At 44.5% G+C, this 22,304-nt stretch overlaps 1 long non-coding RNA gene across 3 annotated transcripts in view; it reads right to left on the bottom strand.

Annotated features, from left to right (window-relative positions):
* The window catches only part of LOC121019464 (uncharacterized), a 245,863-nt gene that overhangs the window by 3,059 nt on the left and 220,500 nt on the right, over positions 1 to 22,304 (bottom strand). For 2 of the 3 annotated variants that reach the window (XR_005785594.1, XR_005785595.1), the window contains one exon: positions 10,513 to 10,613. This is a non-coding gene — a long non-coding RNA (uncharacterized LOC121019464). Of the gene's footprint in view, positions 1 to 10,512; positions 10,614 to 21,239; positions 21,397 to 22,304 lie in introns of all 3 variants that reach the window. The other variant, XR_005785593.1, reaches the window with a different exon arrangement.

Raw genomic sequence — 22,304 nt, 5'->3', positions numbered from 1 at the left:
ATTTTTTTTAATTTTTTTAATGTTTTTATTTATTTTTGCGACAGAGAGAGACAGAACGTGAACAGGGGAGGGCCAGAGAGAGAGGGAGACACAGAATCGGAAGCAGGCTCCAGGCTCTGAGCTGTCAGCACAGAGCCCAATGCGGGGCTCGAACCCACAGACTGTGAGATCATGACCTGAGCCGAAGTCGGACGCTTAACCGACGAGCCACCCAGGTGCCCCAATAATAAGTATAAGTTTTTAAATAAACATTTCCTGACACTGGCATTGTGGTGATCAATGAAACATAATTTCTGGTATCAGTCAACGATCTCACAGACTGGTAGTATGACAGACAGCAATGCATTAAGGTCCTAGAAAATGCACACACAGAGCTCCATGGAAGCTTCCAGTAGAAGTTTCCAGTAACTCTTCCACAGAGTTGCATCACATTATCCATAGTCATCCATAGGAGCTCAGGTCCCTCCCTGACTGTCCAGAGTAAAATCCCAACTCCACTGCCTTTTAGCTATGAGCTACAGGGCAAGTCACTTCTCTCTGGGGCTCAATTTTTCCATCTGTAAAATCTGGATAATATCCACCTCTGAGTTCTGATCAGGCCTAAATGAGTCAGTCCATGTAAAGCACTTAGAGCAGTGCCTGGCACATTATAAGTGGTCAAAAATGATATAAATCAATCAACCGATAATACAAAGTAATTTCTGTCTGGGGCAATCTGTAGAGAATATAGCACTTAGGTAGGTTTTTCAAAGGCAAGATTTCCTTAAGGTAGGGTAGCCAGATCAAATACAGGCCATCTAGTTCAATTTGAATTTCAAATAAACAACTAACTGTTTCTTAGGAGAAGTCGCAACTACTGGATACTCCTCATCAAATGCTGACAAAAGGCAAGTTTCTGGGATCCCATGTATTTGATACCTTAGAACACTTTAGTCACACGGATGAGTGTAAGTGAGATCGGATGCTTGCTCCTAACTGAGCTGGACAAAGTGGCAAAAGAAAAGAAGACCTCTAGACTTCAGAGTCAGCTCAAACTCTGCATAAATGACTTGAGAGAAACTCTTACCTCCTGCATCTCTTGTAGGGCTGAGATTGCTGAAATCATCTCGAGAGTCAATGAATTCTAATACAAATTGAATTCATAACCTCACAGGGCGTCTGCTGCTCAAGTGAGGGCACTGATTAGGCAGGACTGGAATCCTGAGAATTGCAAGGGGGCACATGAGCAGATCCCAGTGAATCTTGGGACTGGGGCCCCTAAATTGAGCAGAGTCTTTGCCAGACAAGCAGTCCATTCTCCCGTTCCCGTCCACCTCTACTAGGCTGAGGAGGTCAACCCTGCTTTGCTTAAAGAACCTGTGACAGTCTCCCTCAAGGTAGCTGTTTTACAATATACTTCTGATTCTCTTCGAGACCTGACCTCACCATCCCTGTTGGCTTCTAGATCTATGACCACTCAGGTCAGAGCAGGTCCCAAACGGGGAGAGTTATAAACTGTGACCCATGGGGTGGGGATGAGGGAGCCCTACACTCCAAGAGAACTACAGGACTTTTAAAAATTTATACATAGAAACCTGGCAGATTTCATGGGAACAGATATTAAGGGTGTGGGATAATAGTGGAAGGAGTATAAATTCCCCAAATTTTCTTTTCTTTTCCCCAAATGTATTGATTTGAGCCCACTGAGTAGAGATTCTGCAGCTTAGAGGGTTAGAAAGAGCTCTAGGTGCACCTAGGTGGCTCAGTTGGTTGAGCATCCAACTCTTGGTTTTCCATTCAGGTCACAATCTCAGCGTTCATGGGTTCGAGACCTGCATTGCACTCTGAGCTGGCAGCGCAGAGCCTGCCTGGGATTCTCACTCTCTCCCTCTCTCTCTGTCCCTCCTTTGCTCTCTCTCTCTCTCTCTCAAAATAAATAAGCACTTAAAAAAATAAATACAAGTCTTCGAAAGAAAGAGAAAGAAAGAGAGAGAGGAAGGAAGGAAGGAAGGAAGGAAGAGAAAGAGCGAGCTCTAATGGTTTGCTTGGTCGGCTGGCTGGAGCAGGAGGTGGCCCACGGCAGACAAACCTGGGATGCGAGCGCACTGATGGTGTGCTGCAGAGGAAGGCAGAGGGAGGCCCAGGGCTTAGGGAGACTGGAATGCCAGAGTGGATTTATCGTGGAAGACTTGCTCATCTGCCTCAGGAGGGTCACCACAACTGTGAGAAATAAATCAGTGAGGGGAGCCCCAGCATCCTTACAGAGATTTGTGGTCGTCCTTCTCTGTACGTCAGAAATTACGGTGAGAAATGCAGCTAAGTGGGGGATTTCTAAGTGCAGCGGGGACAACGGGATCCTGGGGTGTCGGGGCCCAGTGGCGGCTCTTCATCAGCAAAGGCAAGGTGGGTGTGGTTACAGTAAGGGACAGTGGAGTCAAAACGGTCCTCAGAACAGTCAGACACACAGACTTACAGGGCTGGCCAGCTGATCACAGTGCCGCTGGAAAATAAATACAGGCACAGTCTACTAAATTCTTACTTGATCTGTAGAAACAGAAGAGTTTAGGTCAAGTGAAAAGAAGTCTAAGTTGAATCACCAAAACAGAGTGTGATGGCCCCTCAGTCAATTCCCAGACTTGATCCAGCTGACAGAACCCGGGAACCTTTGAAGGCAAGGGAAGCTTGCACACTGCCCTGCCCCCAATTTGTACTGTTGATCTTTCTCTCGGTCTTCCCCAGAGGGACCTATGACCTGATACCAGGCTGACTGTGCATGGGGGAAAAGGCAAGCATCAGACCTTTTGGGGACTGACTGTGACTGACACTAATTCCAGGGGAAACAAGACATCACTATGATCCACTAGTCAGAGTAGGGGCTTATGGAGGTCAGGCAATCAGTCAGGAGCTCACCTCCTTTTCACAGTGAATCCTGCGGGTCCCTGGACCCAGCCAGTGGTTTCATTTCTCCACGGCTAGAATGCACAATTGGAATAGACATGTTCAGGAATGGGCAGAATCCCTGAAACTCAAGTCGAACTGGGCATCCTGTATTTTTATTTACTAAGCCTGGCAATCCTACCTGAAGGAAACTCCAGGTGGGGAAAAACACGTAGTGCACTAATGTTTCTCTCTGAGGGCAGGAGAATAAAGTTTTGTTAGGAAGATTATGACTCTGAGCTGGACCTCAAATGGCGAAAACCCGAGGCCAAAAGATGTGAAGTTCAGAGGAGTGAGGGGCTTGGGAAAAAGTTCTAGAAATTTCACTTTTTACTTTATTATTTTTTAAATAAATGTTTTAATCTATTTTTGAGAGAGAAAGAAAGAGAGAGATGGTGGGTAGGAGGGAGAAGGGCACAGAGGTAGGGACAGAGGATCTAAAGCAGGCTCAGCGCTGAAAGCAGAGAGCTTGATGCAGGACCCGAATGCATGAACTGCGAGCTCGTGACCCGAGCAGAGATCAAGAGTCGGACACTTAACCGACTGAGCCCACTCAGGCGCCCCTAAAATTTCACTTTCAGCCAGGTAGTCCATAGCCAAAACAACCTCCCCAAACCAAATGAAACCTAAGCCAAACCAGACCTCTGCAGTCCTTCCTCAGTTGATTAATTTCTAGGAAGTTCCCTTTACTAGGTCTGCTGATTACAAAACAAATTGTCTGTGATGATTTAGACCGCACAGTGCAGAGCGGAACATTCACATCAAAGGAATTGTATGCTTTGAGCTGACGCAAGAGCCACCTTTGCGAATTTGCTGCTTGGAGTATGTGCCTTGAGGGCAGGAAGTGCTTAAAGTGGTTAAAGTAGTTTGAATTGGTCGGTTCAGGGGAGGACCAACCACACGGTCATTTGGTGCTGGATACTAGAAGACCTGCGTGTGCACCTGCCCTCTATCACAGCAATTCCACTTGGACCAATTTATCCCAAGGCAAAAACCAGCTAACTGCAGGAAGATGAGTGTCCCACGATGTTACTGCAGTGACAATTAGAAGTAAAACCCCAGAAATCCCCTATATTGCTTCTTAAATGGCAAATTGAGTAGTGTTGAAAGACGCATACAATGAAATGTTAGGGAGCTGTCAAAAAGGTTTGTATGGGATTTTTTTTTTTTTTTGACAGAGGAAAAATGTTCCACATCCATTGTTAAATGAATAAAATTATAAAACTGGATCTAATACGCTCCTCTTTGTGTCTACAAAGAAAAAGTACACATTCCAAGCAGAAGACAGACAATGGGGAAGAAATTCATAGACACGGATTCTGCGATGGGCTTATGAGGGATCAGTGAATGTAGCTTTGGTCTTGTTCTGTACCTGCCTCTCTGTATTTTTCAAGTTCTTCTAAAATAAAGATGGCCTTTCTAAACAATCAAACCAGCTTAAAGGAAATAATACAAAGCTGCCAGGGCCTCATGGGAAGTGCGAAGACACGGACCCTGCTCTTTGACAGCTGTCTACACTGGGAGCCCCTGGGGATGCGTGAGGTTTTGTGAAGGCCGTGATTCCCCAGAGAGTCATTCTTGGCACTTTTCTCCCTTTGTCATATCGCCATCGTCTTAATCCCACATCTGGAATACACTTGGCGTGTGTTAAGGAAGTCTTGTGATCCCACTGCGGACTGCCTTACTCTTGGTGTGTCCTCTTCCTGGTCCTCTGTCCTCCATCGCGCCTGAGGTTCGGACAACAGCTTGGGGATGGCTCTCGTCATGCCCACCGTGTAGACCGTTTATGGTGTTGCTTTCCTGCTTGTTTTTTTTTAACCACCCAGTCTGTGTTACTCTTCTCTCCCTCCCTCCCTCCCTGCCACTTTTCAAGTATTTGCCCAACCTGCCACCCTTTGCACACTGACTGAGACAACTCAGGCTGGTGGCATTTTCTGGGTTGGGCTCCCGCATCACTTAACCCAGTGGTCTCCACCCTTGCTGCATCTTAGAATCACCTGGAAGAGCTTCTTAAAAATACAATGCCAGGGCCCTCCCTCAGAGATTCTGATGTACTTGATCTAGGATGGGGAGTTGTTTTAAAGTCTTCCCCCAAGTGATTCTAACTCATGGCCTAGGGTGAGAAGCCCTGCCTTTGCCCTTAGGCATCTGCCAGTCTAAAAGGAGAAAAGTCTCCAGGGAACCTACTTCTGCACAGGAAGTCCCACTGGTCTGTGCTCTGTGCCCAAATGGATCCGACCAGCAAGCCCTCTGCCTCAAATTAACCCCGACAATCAAAAATGTTGCTCTTGCTGCTAAGGCCTTGTCCAGATCGGGAGGCTTGAGTCAGCCAAGAAATTCCCACTTGGCTCATTCCAGGATTGACTGATGTGTATTTTCTCTCCTAAATGCACAGAGCAGCACCCTGTATGTCTCTTCTGCTGTCACTCAGCATATCAGGGAGGCTGACAAGAATCCATCCTGCTCTCCCAGAATGCTCACCAGGCTCTGTCAGGTTAATTCCAGCTTTCTTCTTCTCTTCTGCTTCAGGACCTCATCATCTCTTTCCTGGACGTGTATAACAGCCTCCTAACCAGCCTCCCTCTGGTCTCTGCCCCATCCCTGTCATGTCATGCCACAGGGATCTTTCTAGATTCTCTGTCCCCTGGCCATGTCATTCCCTCACATCAAAACCTTGAATAGTTCCTAACTGCCTGACTTGTAACACGTCTAATAGAATAATCCTTGTGAAATTAATTGTAACTGTCATATTTTTTGGAGTTCTTACTATGTGCCAGGCACTCAGCAAAGCACGTTACATGCACGGGCTTATTTTTCAAAATGTTTCATTACAAAAATGTTCAAACATACAAAAAAGGAGAAAGAATAACACAGGTACCCACTCTCTTCTCCATAATTTTCAAATTCAAAGATCTCTGAAGTCCAGAAGTTTATCATGCATCGGGTGCTAAAACTCATTTGGTAGGAAAGCTGACCTGAGTAAGCATGAAATGGTGTCTCGATTTAACCCACTTAGTGTGAATATTCAAACATATTGTTGCAGGCATATTAATACGTTATATTATGGAGTACTCTCCAGACTTTTGTTAAAGGTGTGATACAACATACAGTTGCACTTGAATGCCTTTCCAAAATCTAGAAACATTTGAAATAAAAAACACAGCATTTTTAGAGCTGTATGCCTGTACAAGGAGCACCTATGTACCTGCAACAGAGATCAGCAACTCCTCACATTTTGACATACTTGTTTTTTTGTCAATTTATAGATTGTATATAGATAGAGATGTATAAAGATCTAATGATACAGATATATCGATGATACATGTACAGATATAGATGATGCAGATAGATACGATGGTGGTCTCCTCCTAAAAATATATCCATATCAAATCCCTTCAACCTGTGAATGTTACCTCATCTAGAAAAGAAGTCTTGGCCAACTAATTTTTGACAAAGCAGGAAAGAATATCCAATGGAATAAAGACAGTCTCTTCAGCAAGTGGTGCTGGGAAAACTGGACAGCGACATGCACAAGAATGAACCTGGACCACCTTCTTACACCAGACACAAAAATAAACTCAACATGGATGAAAGACCTAAATGTAAGACAGGAAGCCATCAAAATCCTCGAGGAGAAAGCAGACAAAAACCTCTTTGATCTTGGCCACAGCAACTTCTTACTCAACATGTCTCTGGAGGCAAGGGAAATAAAAGCAAAAGTGAACTACTGGGACCTCGTCAAAGTAAAAAGCTTCTGCACAGCAAAGGAAACAATCAGCAAAACTAAAAGGCAACCGGCAGAAAAGGAAAAGATATTTGCAAATGACGTATCAGATAAAGGGCTAGTATCCAAAATCTATAAAGAACTTATCAAACTCAACACCCCAAAAAATGAATTATCCAGTGAAGAAATGGGCAAAAGACATGAATAGACACTTATCCAAAGAAGACATCCAGATGGCTAACAGAAACATGAAAGAATGCTCAACATTACTCAGCATCAGGGTAATACAAATCAAAACCACAATGAGATACCACCTCACACCCGTCAGAATGGCTAACATTAACATTTCAGGCAACAACAGATGTTGGCAAGGATGCAGAGAAAGAGGATCTCTTTGGCACTGCTGGTGGGAATGCAAACTGGTGTAGACACTCTGGAAAGCAGTGTGGAGGTTCCTCGAAAAATTAAAACTAGAACTACCCTACCCCAGCAATGGCACTACTAGGTATTTATCCAAGGAACACAGGTGTGGTATATCGAAGGGGGACATGTACCCCAATGTTTACAGTGGCACTATCAACAATAGCCAAAGTATGGAAAGAGCCCAAATGTCCATCGATGGATGAATGGATAAAGAAGATGTGGTATATATGTGCAATGGAGTATTACTCGGCAATCAAAAAGAATGAAATCTTGCCATTTGCAACTACATGGATAGAACTGGAGGGTATTATGCTAGCGAAATTAGTCAGAGAAAGACAAATATCTTATGACTTCATATGACAAATTTAAGATACAAAACAGATGAACTTAAGGGAAGGGAAGCAAAAACAACATAAAAACAGGGAGGGGGACAAAACAGAAGAGACTTATAAATATGGAGAACAAACGAGGGTTACTGGAGGGGGTGTGGGAGGTGGGATGGGCTAAATGGGTAAGGGGCATTAAGGAATCAACTCCTGAAGTCATTGTTGCACTATATACTAACTAACGTGGATGTGCATTTAAAAATAAATTAAATTAAAAATAAGTACATAAATAAAAAAGTAAGAAAAAAAAGAAGTCTTTGCAGATTAAATTCAGGATCTTTATTTTTTAATATTTATTTTTGAGAGAGACAGAGAGAGGGCTCACAAGGAGGGGAGGGGTAGAGAGAGGTGTAGGACAGAAGATCCCAAGCAGGCTCCGCACTGACAGTAGAGACTCCAATGCGGGCTCGAACTCACAGAGAGATCATGACCTGATCTGAAGTCGGATGCCTAAGTGACTGAGCCACCCCGGTGCCCCTTAATTCAGGAACGCAAGCTAAGGTGATCAACCTGGGTAATTGAGACCCTAAGTCCAATGACAAGTGTCCTCATAAGAGACATGCAGACAGAAGAGGAGAAACAGTGTGAAAATGGAAGCAGAGATCTGGGTGATAAGCCGAGGAAAGCCGGGAATATGGGAAATGGAAGAGGCAAGGAAGGACTCTCCTAGAGAGCCTCAGACCAGGAGTGGCCCTGCCCACATCTTGATTTGGGACTTCTGGCCTCCATAACTGAGAGAATAGATTTCTGTTGTTTCTTTTTCTTTTTTTTTTTTTTTTTTAATTTTTTTTTCAACGTTTATTTATTTTTGGGACAGAGAGAGACAGAGCATGAACGGGGGAGGAGCAGAGAGAGAGGGAGACACAGAATCAGAAACAGGCTCCAGGCTCTGAGCCATCAGCCCAGCGCCTGATGCGGGGCTCGAACTCACGGACCGCGAGATCGTGACCTGGCTGAAGTCGGACGCTTAACCGACTGCGCCACCCAGGCGCCCCAGATTTCTGTTGTTTCAAGCCACCCAGTTGGTGGCCATTTGCTGTAGCAGCCCTGGGAAATGGATACAGATTTAAATACAGGCATAGATACTGACAATGTCGTGGACAAAGGCTGAACCACTTGAAAGAACTTATAGACCTCAGGACCCTTCACTGCTAAATCCTTCCCTGCCTGCATCTTGTGTAGCCCCCCCAGAGCCCCGTGAGAGACATATACATGTTTTTTTAAACCAACTTATGCAGCCATCGCCATAAATCGGTTTTAAAACATTTCATCCCCTCAACACGATCCCTCGTGCACATTTGCTGTTACTTCCCGTCCCCATCCCCCATCCCCATCCCCCATCCCCATCCCCAGGCAACCTCTAATCTATCTTCTGTTCATATAGCTTTGCCTTTTCTGAATATTTCATATAAATGGACCATACAATATGTGGTCTCTTGTATCCAGCCTCTTTCCCTGAGCATGTGCTTTTTTAATGTTTATTTAGAGAGAGAGAGAGAACATATGCATGTGTGTGCAAGTGGGGGAGGGGCAGAGAGGGAGAGAGAATCCCAAGCAGTCTCCACACTGTTAGCGCAGAGCCCAACGCAGAGATAGAACTCATAAACTCAGCTCTTGACCTGATCTGAAATCAAGAGTCTGGCACATAACCAGCTGAGCCACCCAGGCACCCCCTGAGCATAGTATTTTTGCGGTTCATCCATGTATCTGTAGATTGTCTCTTTTTATTGTTGACTAGGATTCCACCATATGGATACATCACATTTTGCCTTTCCAGTTACCAACCAATGGACATTTAGGTTTCCAATTTTTGTCTAGCCCGTGAAATGTTAACTTGGGGCTAGTGGGGAGACTCCATAGCTACCATCAACTCCTTGACATGACATGCAAAATGTCTATGTGGGTGGTATGGGTGTGTGTGTGTTTCTTTTTCTGCCCAAGATAACAAGATGAGAAATGGTCTGAGATCTACTATTGTTCCCATTGCAGAGGCCAGGAAATGGAGGCGCATAAAAAGGATGCCCAGTTCTATTTCTTGCCACTCCTAGAGTCAGAGTCAAAGCACGGGAATTGCCCCAGACCGGCGATGGAATGTATGAGCACGCATTCCAGAAGGAGAACTTAGGGAGTCGTGAACCCCAGCAGGAAGAAGGGGCTAAGGGCAGGCAGTGGCCCATGCCTTTGAAAAATAGAAGTTACCACAAGGATTCCCTGCAAGGAAGCATTTAGAAACAAGAAAATTGGCCACCCCTGCCATGCTCAAGCCAACAACGAGAGCTTCAGTGCCTGTAGGAGTTGTGCCTGTCCTACAACCTGATACTCTGTCCTTCCTGCTCCAGGTCGATGGAGTCAGCCAGCATCAGTCAATGAGGTGACCGGGCTAGGGCGTCTGTCTCCTCAGTGGGGACGCCTGTGTTTGTCTGAGCAAGATGACACAGGCAAACAGCATTACTGGGTCAGCCGCAATGAGGTAGGAGCTGGCTGGGGAACTAACAAGCTCATAAATTGGAGAGGAATCAGACTATCAGATGGCAGAGGCAGGACACAACACAGCTACCCACTGGAGTCTCTGCCATAACTCAGGGAAAGCATAATATTTTCCCCAGGAAGGGGTCATCTGAAGAGCAAATCAAATCAGGATGCTCATTTAGAGGGGGAATTTATGGCTCTATTAGCAAAGTGCCCCACGACGCTGAGGAAGGAGCTGGGAGGAGAGGCTGGGTCATCTGTGTTTCAATCTTCAAAGAGGGGCTCCCTTGGTGACAAGACCCGTCTGGCAGTTGCAAGGAGTGGGGAGCTCAGAAAAGCTGGCCAAGGGGCAGTCTGTGAGGTCCCTCAGGGATCCTGTTGGGGGCGTCAAGGAGAAGGTGGGACAAGCCCATGTTCCTCATCAGCCCTCAATCGAATCAGGGTAATGAGCTGGCTTATAGAAGAAATTCTGAACAATTTCGCTTAGTATAAAGCATTCTGAAAAAAAATTTTGAAACCCCTATAGCACATCTTTCAGTTAAGCCACTGCAATTGACAACAGCGTTCATTCAATGATGATAAATGAGCACTTACTGTGTAGAGAGCATTGTGCCAGGTACTGGAGACAAGGCGTGCACAAAACAAGAGTGATCTTTGACCTCTCGGAGTTTTCAGTCTCCCGGGGCACAGAGACACTGGAAAGAATGAATTCACAAAAAATATATATAAGTTGCAGTAAGTTTGATACAGAGAAGGGTAATATGACACAGAACACCAGCAAAGAGGGAACAGGGTAGCCAGAGAAGGCTTCTCAGAAGAAAAGACATTTAAACTGAAACCAGAAGTGAGTGGGAATATTTGGAGAAAAAAGATGGATTTGTGAGGAGACCCAGCTGTTTCCTAAAATTCTACAATTTTCTCTGAACAAAACACCCACAGGCAGAGAGAGTAAGGTGACCCCCTAAGAATAAAAATCCCATATTGTTTTAATTTCTTTTTTTCAATTTTTCTACTAATGGGCTCATTTCCTATAATGCCCAGTGCCAGCACCCTGGATGGCATCAAACGCAGTGGAGGACTCAAAGACAATGGCCCTGCGCATGGCATTTGCATGGAGATGCTTCCAGGAACCTCAGGCAACTCATTCATCCATTCATTTGATCAACAACATTTGCTGTTTATTTGTGATGGGCCAGGGACTGGGCTGGAGTAATGAGAGAGGTGTGAATACAGATCTCATATACAGCTTAAAACAAAGTAAGGAAAGACAAGTCAATGGGCAGTATGGGGAGGACACAGGGGACCCTAATGAGGGACTGCGGGTCACAGATTAACAGGTGGAGGGTCCTTGAGAGCATGCACAGTGGTGCCCAGCTACCTGGATCTGAAGCCCAGCTCTGTCACTCCCTGTTTTATCCTAGGTGAGTAGCTTGCCCTCTCTGTGCATCCCTTTCCTCCCTTTTAAAATAGCACCTCTTCAGATTATTATGAGGTTTGAAGTATTAATATTTGCAAAGCCATACATAGTAAGGTCTATAGAATTGTTTGATAAGTGGATTTTAGCAAGATGGAAATAAATGCATTTTACTTTTTAAAAAAAACTTTACATGTAGAAAATACAAAGAACTATATAAATATAACGATGTAGTCACCAAAGTTGAGAAAAGTTATCAGATTCATATAAGTGTGTGTGTGTGTGTGTGTGTGTGTGTGTGTGTGTGTGTGTGTGTGGCAACCCTAATCCCTGCGTTCTCTTACCTAGGACACCTCCCCTGCCCATTATTATGAACTTGGTATGTACGTGTCTCTTCTAGTGCATGTTTTTATAATTTATTACCTATATGTACTTATAAACTTAGGTGCCTGGGTGGCTCAGTCGGTTAAGCATCCAGCTTTGGCTCAGGTCATGATCTCCCTGTTCAGAGGTTCAAGCCCCGCATTGGGCTCTGTGCTGACAGCATGGAGCCTGCTTGGGATTCTCTCTCTCTCTCTCTCTCTCTCTCTCACTCACTCACTCTTTCCCTCTTTGCCCCTCCCCCACTCGTGCTTTCCCTTTTCTGTCTCTCTCTCTTAAAGTAAATAAATATATAAAATAAAGTGTCATCGTCAGGTCAGAGGGTCAGTTGCAGATTCAGCTTGACCCCATACTACCAAAGTGCTCTCCACAGTGTTGCACAAGTTTCCACTCCCACCAGCAGTGTGCATTAAAGCATTAAACCTGGATCTTCTCAAGCAAGGTGAAGAACATGAAGCTGTTTCTGTATTCATTTTATTTCGAAGGACCCACATCTTAGGTGAAAGTAATGACCAAACAGATTAAAATCCATTCACATCCTGCATTTTAAGGTCTAAGTTTAACTGGCCGACATTCAGATGGATTGGAGCTATTAGCATCTAAAGTGTCATGGCCTTTGTTCCCACATCTTTTGCACTTCCCCACCCTTAAACCTTTGTCCTTTTATCCCCTTCCTGTCTTCCACATTCTTTAGTTTGTATGTGGTTTCTCAGTTAATACATAGCTAATAGCTCTTACTTTTCTTGTGTTTTTAACTGCTTAGGTCTATGTGGATGTAAGAGTGAAAATTCATTTGATGGAAATACTTGCGTATATTTAAAGACCCAATTGCTCCCCTGGAGCTTGTATGCTCAAGGATGATTAATCTTGGGGCGGCTGGGTGGCTCAGTCAGTTAAGCGTCTGTCTTCAGCTCAGTTCATGATCTCCCGGTTCATGGGTTTGAGCCCTCCGTGGGCTCTGTGCTGACAGAGCTTGGAGCCTGGAGCCTGCTGCAGATTCTGTGTCTGCCTCTCTCTCTCTCTCTGCCCCTCCTCTGCTCATGCTCTGTCTCTCTCGCTCTTTTGAAAATAAATATTAACAAATTTTTAAAAAGAATGATTAATCTGTGTAATAAACTGATTACTACAGTCACTACACTAAAAACAAAACAAAACAAAACAAAACCTGGATCTTTTCAGCCTGAAATAACTGTGTCCCAAAATTCTTCCAAAGATATATGGACCTTTGCATCCATCTTAGTCTCTTATCCTTACCACATCTTGTGAGACAGGGCTTGAGAGTGCCAGTTAGGGGACAGAACTGAGGTGCAGGGGAGTCTCCAGGCTTGTCCACAGCTGTCAGGGTCTTTGAGTGGGAATCAGAGCATCGTGCACTCCTTTCAGTTATGCTGACCTTTAGACCAGTGGTATCTCAGCTGTGTTCCTTAGAGCAACAGGATTCTATGGTGTCATCCGAGTTAAGGGGAGGGGGTCATGAAAAAGAAGGTGGAAAGGGAAGATGACCAGAAAAAATTTTAGGTGCCCTCCCCCCAATCTCAGCCCAGGTAGTTCTGCCCTAGCCTGTCTGCCCACTTAGAAAGACTTTATTTGGGGAAAAAAGAAGAGTGCACTGCTTAAAAAGAGAGGGGAGGGGAAGCCTACATTTATTAAAGAATGTGAATCAATAATTAATAATCTTCCAAAACAGAAAGCACCAACTACTTAAAAAAGAAATTATACCAACTCTCCGCAATCTTTTTCAGAAGATAGAATCTGAGAGGTACATCCTAACTCATTCTATGAGGCAGGCATTACCCTAAAACCAAAACCAGATAAAGACATTATAAGGAAACTACAGACCAATGTCTGTCATGAACATATACCAATATCTCTTACACAAAAATCCTTAACAAAATATTAGCAAATTAAATCCAAAAATGCATAAAAATTATATAGCATGACCAAGTGCCATTTATCCCAGGTAGGTAAGACTGGCTCAACAGACAAAAATCAACTATGTAATACAATAAAATTAATGTAATCCATTACATCAACCAACTAAGAAAAATCGTGTGATCATATCGATACAGAAAAAGTATTTGGCAAAATCCAATACCCATTCGTGATAAAAACTCTTACTAAATTAGTTTTAGAGAGGGATTCCTTCAGGTTGATTTAAACACCCCACCCCCCACCCCCACAAAAAACCCTAACGCTAACATCATACTTAATGGTGAGAAACTTGAATCTTTCCCACTAAGATAAGGAATTAGGCAAGTTTATCTTCTCCTACCATTGCTTTTCAATATTATACTGGAAGGTCTAGATAATGTAATAAGGCAAGAAAAGGAAATAAAATGTATACAGCTTCAAAAGGAAGAAATAAAACTGTTTTTGTCCTCAGATGACAGGATCATGTATATAGAAAATGTGAAAGAATCTATAACAAAACAACAAAAACTCCTGCAATAAGTGATTATGGCAGTGTTTCAGGATACAAGATTAATATACAATTAATCATTTTCTTACATACCAACAAGGAACAAGTGGAATTTGAAATAAAAAACACAACACTATTTAAAAAAAAAAAAGGAATGGGGCGCCTGGGTGGCGCAGTCGGTTAAGCGTCCGACTTCAGCCAGGTCACGATCTCGCAGTCCGTGAGTTCAAGCCCCGCGTCGGGCTCTGGGCTGATGGCTCAGAGCCTGGAGCCTGTTTCCGATTCTGTGTCTCCCTCTCTCTCTCTGCCCCTCCCCTGTTCATGCTCTGTCTCTCTCTGTCCCAAAAATAAATAAACGTTGAAAAATAAAATAAAATAAAAATTAAAAAAAAAAGGAAAAGAGGGGCCCCTGGGTGGATCAGTCAGTTAAGCATCAGACTCTTGATCTCAGCTCAGGTCTTGCTCTCAGGGTCGTAAGTTCAAGCCCCATGTTGGGCTCTGTACTGGGTGTGAAGTGTACTTAAACACACACACACCACACCACACACACACCACACCACACCATTTACAAGTAGCACTCCCCCAAATGAAATACTATGGTATAAATCAAGTAGAATATGCACATGATCTTTGAGGAAAATGATAAAACTCCGATGAAAGAAATCAATGAACTAAATAAATGGAGAGAGATTCCCTGTTCATGGATAGACTCAACATTGCCAAGGTGTCAGTTCTTCCCAATTTGATCTAGAGATCCAATGCAATGCCAAAGTTCTGGCAAGTTATTTGGTGGATATTGACAAACTATTTTTAAAGTTTTTATGAAGAGATGAAAGACCCAGGATAGCCAACACAACACTGAAGGAAAACAACATTGAACTGACAGTGACCTATTTCAAAACTTGCTATAAAGCCACAGCAATCAAGAAATCCTGTAGCAGTGAGTCACACAGAGAGTCAGGACACCAAGGCTTTTCTTTCCATGAAGCAGCTTTATTCGTGCCAGCACGGGCTCAGTGAGCTAAGACCCAAAAGGCTGAGCCCCGAGTGCAGTGGGAGGTTGCCTTTTGTACATTTTTTGCTCCTTTGTCTCCCATATATGGTAACATACAGTCTGAATGGGCAGTCTAGGTTACAGAATTGGGAGGAACGTCGCACATGTGCACACAGCCAGGTTGTCTTCCTTTGTCTTGAGATTTTCACAACATTCATTAGGGTGGGGTTCTACCACAATCCTGCCACCTAAGGGGTATTGCCCTTTCTCCCATGGGAGTCTATTGGAGTGGGTATTTGGAGTTGGGTATTTCCCTTTCCTGGGGTTAGTTATGTTCTGAAAAAACCCCAGAGGTTAGATTCTGGCTAACTAGTTTCGCCTGAGAGGGCAAATTTTGTAAGAATAGAGTGTTCTGGCATATTTTGAAATGGTTCCCTTCCGTGCCCTGCACCCCAACCTTGCCCCCCCCCCATTAAAAGCATGGGGGATTTTTCTCCAATGTTTATTGTGAGAAACTGGTCAAGTTCCTGGAGGTAAATCTCACAATACTGTGGGAGCCTTGCTATGAAGTTGTGGGGGGAGGGGACACAAACATTCAGTCTATAGCAAGCAAGTCTATATGATATTGTCTCATTGTTATTTTTAATTTTGATTTCCTTAATGACAGATGATAATGAGCATCTTTTCAAATGTTTATTTTCAATTTGTAATCTGAGGTGCCTGTTCAGGACTTTTGCCCTTTTTACAAATTGGGTTGTTTTCTTACTGTTGAGCTTTAAGAGTTCATTGTATATTTTCGATGCTAGACTGTTATGTAATACATGTTTTGAAATTATTTTCTCCTTGTCTGTGGCTTGTTTGATATTCTTTTAGGTAGAAGCTAAGTTTATAAAAAGTGGGTTAATTTAAAGAAAAAATGATATGAAAATATAGTGAATCCCTATAAGGAACTAAGTACAGATGGTAGTTGAATATAGAAGAAATCTTTTTTAAAAAAAATTTTTAACGTTTATATTTGAAAGAGAAAGAGACAGAGCACGAGTGGGGGAGGGGCAGAGAGAGAAGGAGACACAGAATTTGAAGCAGGCTCCAGGCTCTGAGCTGTCAGCACAGAACCCGACATGGGGCTCGTGAGATCATGACCTCAGCCAAAGTCGGATGCTTAACCAACTGAACCACCCAGGGGCCCAGAATGTAGCAGAAATCTTAGTGGCAGTAAACACATGAACAAAATACAGGAAATGCTCCTTTAGGTTAAAGTGTCTCTGTCTCCGTCCCTGTCTCAGTTACATACACTCAGCTTACACAGAATAAGTCAAATTCCACCTCATGGGAATGTTCATGTCTCAGGTAACATTTCGGACCCTGGTTTACAGAGCACAGTTAGATGATTATTCTAGCAGTTTGCACATGTGGGAAATTAATTATTCCAAGTCTGTAAGAAAGAGTTTTTACCAAGTAGTACATGCAACACATACACACACACTATAATGTAAGTTTTAACTCCAGTTGAAGGTGCAAAGAAAGGAAACTGGTATCTTCATTCAAAAACACAATGTTTTAGTTTAACTGAATTCTTACCCCCAGAAAATGTGTCTTCCATGGGTCTCTAAACACCCGAGTTTTCACACTATCTTGCTTCTTGTGAATTCACAGAAGCAAGAAAGGCACATTCCCCCCACATCTTAACAGAAATCCTTGGCATTTCTGAATCAACAGTGGAACAATAGCATGAGCTAAAGCTGGGGGCAGAAGGGAGATAGGTGTGTTCAATGACCTAAGAGAAAGTGGGTGGCCCGACTGTTGCGGGGGTGAGCGGAGAGTGAGATGTTGCCAGGGAGGTGGGCAGGGCCAGTTGTGTGGGGCCTCAGATGCCACTTTAAGCATTTTGAAAGCAAAGCAAAGGTCATCAAAGGACTCGCTGCGGGGGGGGGGGGTGGGGGGGACATGATAACATTTGACTTTCACATTAAAAAAAAAAAGTAGTTCCTATTCACCATATATTCCTAAGAAGGGTGGTTTCAGGGCTAGAAAATTGGGTCATTGAAGTTGCTTACTGCTTGTCGGAGAAGCAGGAGTTGGAGAGATGCTCCATAGGCCAGCGAGGAAAAAGTAAGACCCAAGTAAGAGAGTATGGGTTAAAGAGTTTATTTCTTGTCTACTTTTTTTCACAAGTACAACTCCACTTCTCTTTCCTGTATGCAAGGTGTATCTGTAGATTATCACACCATCTTGGACACTTTCTAGCATCCTCAATGGAAGCATGCCTTTGCCAACACCTTGGTCTTAGACTTCCAACCTCCAGGGCAAAAAGAAAGTAAATTTCTATTGTCCCAGTTGTCCAATTTATGGTACTTTATTAAGGCAGCCCTGGCAAACCAAGACAGTGGGCGATAAACTGCTATACTATTTGTAGTATTTGGACCTTGGTGATCAACAGATCATGGCTATTTTCCTATCACATCCCAGGTGTTACAGTTACTTCAAAATAAAACTTATGCTCATCAGTACTTTAAAATCACAGTTGTTAGTGGAGTGCCTGGGTGGTTCAGTCATTTAAGCCCCTGACTCTGGATTTCAGCTCAGGTCATGATTTCACTGTTTGTGAGTTGAAGCCCCACATCTGGCTCTGTGCTGACAGCACGGAGCCTGCTTGGGATCCTTTCTCTCCTTTCCTCTCTGCCCTTCCCCTGTTCTCTCTCTCTCTCTCTCTCTCAAAATAAATAAACTTAATTTAAAAAATAAATAAAATAAAATCACAGTTGTTATTAAACCCACTGCTAAATCGTGTTATGTAACACATTAACAAAGGAAGTGCATGTGTTATTATGTCACAATTTGTAAAATTCTTTGAGAACTGTTTATTGGTTTTCTTTATACCCCTATGTATTTTATGTTACGTATTTTAATACATTATTCTGAGAAGGGCTTATAAGATTGCCAAAGGGGTCCCTGGCACAAAACAGATTAAGAATCCCTTCTTTGGGGCACCCGGATGGCTCAGTTGGTTAATCATCTGACTCTTGTCTTTGGCTCAGGTCATGATCTCACAAGTGTGGGATCTAGACCTGTGTCAAGCTCCATGTGCTGAGCTTGGAGCCTGCTTGGGTCTCTCTCTCTCTCTCTCTCTCTCTCTCTCTCTCTCTCTCTCGCTGTCTCTCAAAATAAATAATTTAAAAAAAGAATCCCTTCTGTTTTTATATTTATTTTTTTGGACAGCACAAGTGGGGAAGGGCAGAGAGAGAGGGATAGAGAATCTGAAGCAATCTCTGTGCTGACAGGTTGACAGCAGCCAGCCTGATGTGGGGTTCTAACTCATGAACCTGATCGTGACCTGAGCCGAAGCTGGATGCTCAACCAACTGAGCCACCCAGATGCCCCAAGAATCCCTTCTTTAAGAAGAAGAGACACAGTATAAAGATATATCTCCACACCTCAGACCCCCTTTCCCATCCCAGAGTTCTGGGAGGTGGAGGACGGGGCAGGGAGGTAGTGTGTTCAGGGAATTGTTTTTCCAGTTAGAGACTATTATGTGACTAAAAGTGCTGTGCAAATTTGTCCTGATACACGACAAACCAGGTGCAGAGACCTCCCCTACTCCATCCCCACACCCAAAGGTGGAGGCTTGGTTTATTTCACTTCTGGGCTCCCAGATGTATTAGTCTGGGTTCTTCAGAGAAGCAGAACCAGTAGAAGTCCCAGGATCTGCAGTTGGCAAGCTGTACACCCAGGAGAGCCTGTGGAGTGAGTTCCAGGGTGAGTCTGAGACCAAAGGCAGAAGGCTAATGTCCCAGCTTGAAGGCAGCCAGGCAGGAGGATTTCTCTCTCACTTACAGGAAGCTCAAGCCTCTTTGTTCTGTTTAGGTTTTCAACCGATTAAAGGAGGCCCACCCACACTGAGGAGAGCAATCTGTTTTACTCTGTCCATGAAGTCAAACGTTATTCTCATCTGGAAACACTCTCACACACATAACCAGAACAATGTTTGGCTGAATATCTGGGCAGGCCATGGCCCAGTCAAGTTGATGCATAAAGTTAAGCCTCACATCACAGTACGACTAAGCTGTGCTTAGAACACCACTGATGCTTACATAAATATTTGTGGAATGAATGAATGAATGAATGAACAAAAAGGCGTGGTAGAAATATCCAAATGGGGCCAGCTGGGAAGTGGAAAAGCAGCCCAGGACCTAAACTGTCTTCCATGGGGAGAAGGAACCTCCACACCTGGTTTCCCAAGGATAAGAGGGAGAAGGAACAAGGCTTCGGTTCGCTTCTGAGCACACAGTTTGCTTCTGATTGACTCCCTGGAAGCCACAGGACTGCTTATGGCCGTGCAGGCTAACTAAACCTCGGCGGAGGGACTGCTAGCTGGGCAACCTTTGCACAATGCTGGCCGCCAACATACCAATGGACAAACATAAGACCCTCAAAGGAGATCCTGGCATTCGATGCAGATTCCACAGACATCAGGATGCTGGGGACCACACAACAAGGATCTGGCTTACACCAGGAGACTTCAACAAACTCCCCCCGCTCTACATGCCCCGTCTCTCTTCCACACAGGTGCTGCCTCCCAAAGATCCTCAGGGCCCTGAGGGACACGGAAGATGGCTCTCAGGCAGATGACTCATTGGGTCACACGCCCCTTTGAAGGGTGAATCCTATCTCATTGCTGCCTCCCCCCTGCCTACTGCTAAACTCCTGCACCGGACACATCAGAAGGGTTGGCTGTGAATGATCCAGACTCCAAACCCCAAGAGGCAGAGGACGAAACTTCCTTCAAAGGACTTGAGGGGAGTAAAAAGGCTGTGAAGTCTGCAGATCACTGTTTGCAACTTCAGGGACGGCAGGAGGAGCCCCACTGAAAACTCTCAGGAAGTGTCACTGAAGCCAGCGGCTGCAAGATAACCAGAGTGCAGGTCGGCGTGGGACCGAAAATCCAAATGTGACCTCCTCAGTGATGAAGGAGTGGCTTCCCTCTTTGGGAGGATCCTATTTTCCACGTGACTGCTTTCTTGAAGGTGCCACTTTGCCCAGCCACACCCCTTCCCCCCGCCCCCCCCACAGAGGAAAATGTTAGCAATAAACTGCACTCTGGAGATTAATGCAGCAGCTGGCATACAGCAGGGCCTGTCCAAGAAGTGAGCAGAGAAGACCACGGGCTGGCCCTGCCACTCCCTGGGCTAGCGCTTTCCGGCCAGTGGTTGCCATAGCAAAACTCGTTCAGCAAAGGGGTAAAGAAAGAGAAAACTGGGTGCGGATCCTTTCGTACAGCAGTGCATTAGAGCCAAGATAAAGAACAGGAAAATGTGGCTGTTGCCACAATCCAAGTGGTAGCAAATCTGTTTCAGTCAAGATCTCTCAGTCTGGGGATAAACTTCGGTAGGATATTTCTCAGTCTTCGGGTTTCCTGGCAGTTTGTTCATACTCACTTATATAAATAAGCCGTCGGGGCACTGTTATGGGTTGCATTGTGTCCCCCACCCCCAAATTCATATATTGGAGTCTTAAGCCCCAAGACCTCAGAAGGTGATATATTTGGAGACAGGGCTTTTAAAGAGGTGATGAAGGTAAAATGAGATCATTAGGCGGGGCCCTCATCCAGTATGACTAGTGTCCTTCTAGGAGGAGGAGATTAAGACACAGACACACACACAGGGAGGACCATGTGAAGACCCAGGGAGAAGATGGCCATCTATTAGCCAAGGAGAGACGTCTCAGGAGAAACCAATGCAGCTGACACTTTGATCTTGGACTTCTATCCTCCAGAATTGTGAGAGAATAAATCCCCCATGTTTAAGCCACTCAGTCTGTGGCAATGTGCTATGGGAGCCCTGGCAAACTCACACAGGGACCCCACAAAAAAGAACATGAGCACATCCTCATTAATCCTCATTATCCATTCAAAGGAGTCCCAGGCAAGATGGATTCCTACTCTTCCCCGCAAGTCTCCAGCCAATTCTGTAATTTCTAAATTTTACTGTCATAGCTCCCCACCCCTCGTTTCAACTTTGACACTAAATGGGAATCCAATTAAAACTTGTCTGTTCTTCAGATCCGCATCCCCATCTGAATGCCTTCCCCATGTACAAGTCCCAGAGATGCCTCACCTGATGGGGACTGAAGGACTGGAGGAAATGAAGAGATGGTTGGAAGCAGCTCTTTGTACTTATCCACACGGAGCTGGAAAGGCATCAACCATGTGACATTTCCATTCTCTTGGAAATCCCAAGAGACACTGAGGGGCCACTTGTGGTTGTTCCCATCCTACAGATGAGAAAGCAAAGTCACAGACAATAGAATAGCTTAAGACATTGTTTTCCAGCCCCTGATGGTAGGCATAGTCTGGTGCTCGCATAAACTTTTGGTGTAAAGGGTTTATGTGTGTGTGTGTGTGTGTGGGTGGGTGGGTGTGGGTGTGGGTGTGCATGTGTGCATGCAATGCATATGTTGAAATAGCCACCTAACTTGTGTCTGCATTTCCAGGCTTGGCCACCTCCAATCTCCCTTCCACATTGCATCTAATGAAGGTTTCTATAGATTATGTCTGATATTATCACTTCCACATTAGAACCTTCCAGTGACTCCCCATTGCTCTCAGGACGAGTTTGAAATGCCAAGCATAACCAAGAAACCTCTGAAGTATCTGACCCTGGCCCCCCACTCAGGCTCCATATCCCTCCAAAGGTGCCAAGCTTCCCTCCCTCTCCTCCCTGGCCTTTCCTCTGGAAACCTCCTTTCTCCACAATTCACCTGGCCAACTCTTTCCCATAGGTCAGTCTCATCTTAGGTAAAACATCTTCCAGGAAGCCCTCCCCCATCCCATAAACTAGCTTCAATGTCCCTCTGTGGACCTCCCCTGCATTCCAGCTTTCCTGTTCCTTGTACTGTATTATACTGTTGGCTTGTCAGTCTCCCCTCTGGAGTATCAGCTTGGTGATAATGTCTGTGTCTTGTTCTCTGATATATCCCCAGGGCTAAGCACGGCATGTGGCACACAGGAAATGCTCACTGTATATTGGTTTAAATGAATTTTGAATGGAAGTTAGGTATATGGACATCTGGGGCAGGAGAAAAAGGAACCATCCTCGTTCTTATGTTTGGGCATTTCCATGGGTATGACTCAGAAAGAGAAATGTTAAAAAAAAAAATACGCTTCGATTTTGAGTCCAGCA

This window comes from Herpailurus yagouaroundi, unplaced genomic scaffold, assembly GCF_014898765.1.
Source record: "Herpailurus yagouaroundi ecotype Mexico unplaced genomic scaffold, PumYag 222, whole genome shotgun sequence".
NCBI classification, from domain to species: Eukaryota; Metazoa; Chordata; class Mammalia; order Carnivora; family Felidae; genus Herpailurus; species Herpailurus yagouaroundi.
The sequence above is the reverse complement of the archived record's forward strand: the minus strand, read 5'-3'. Positions and strand labels throughout refer to the sequence as shown.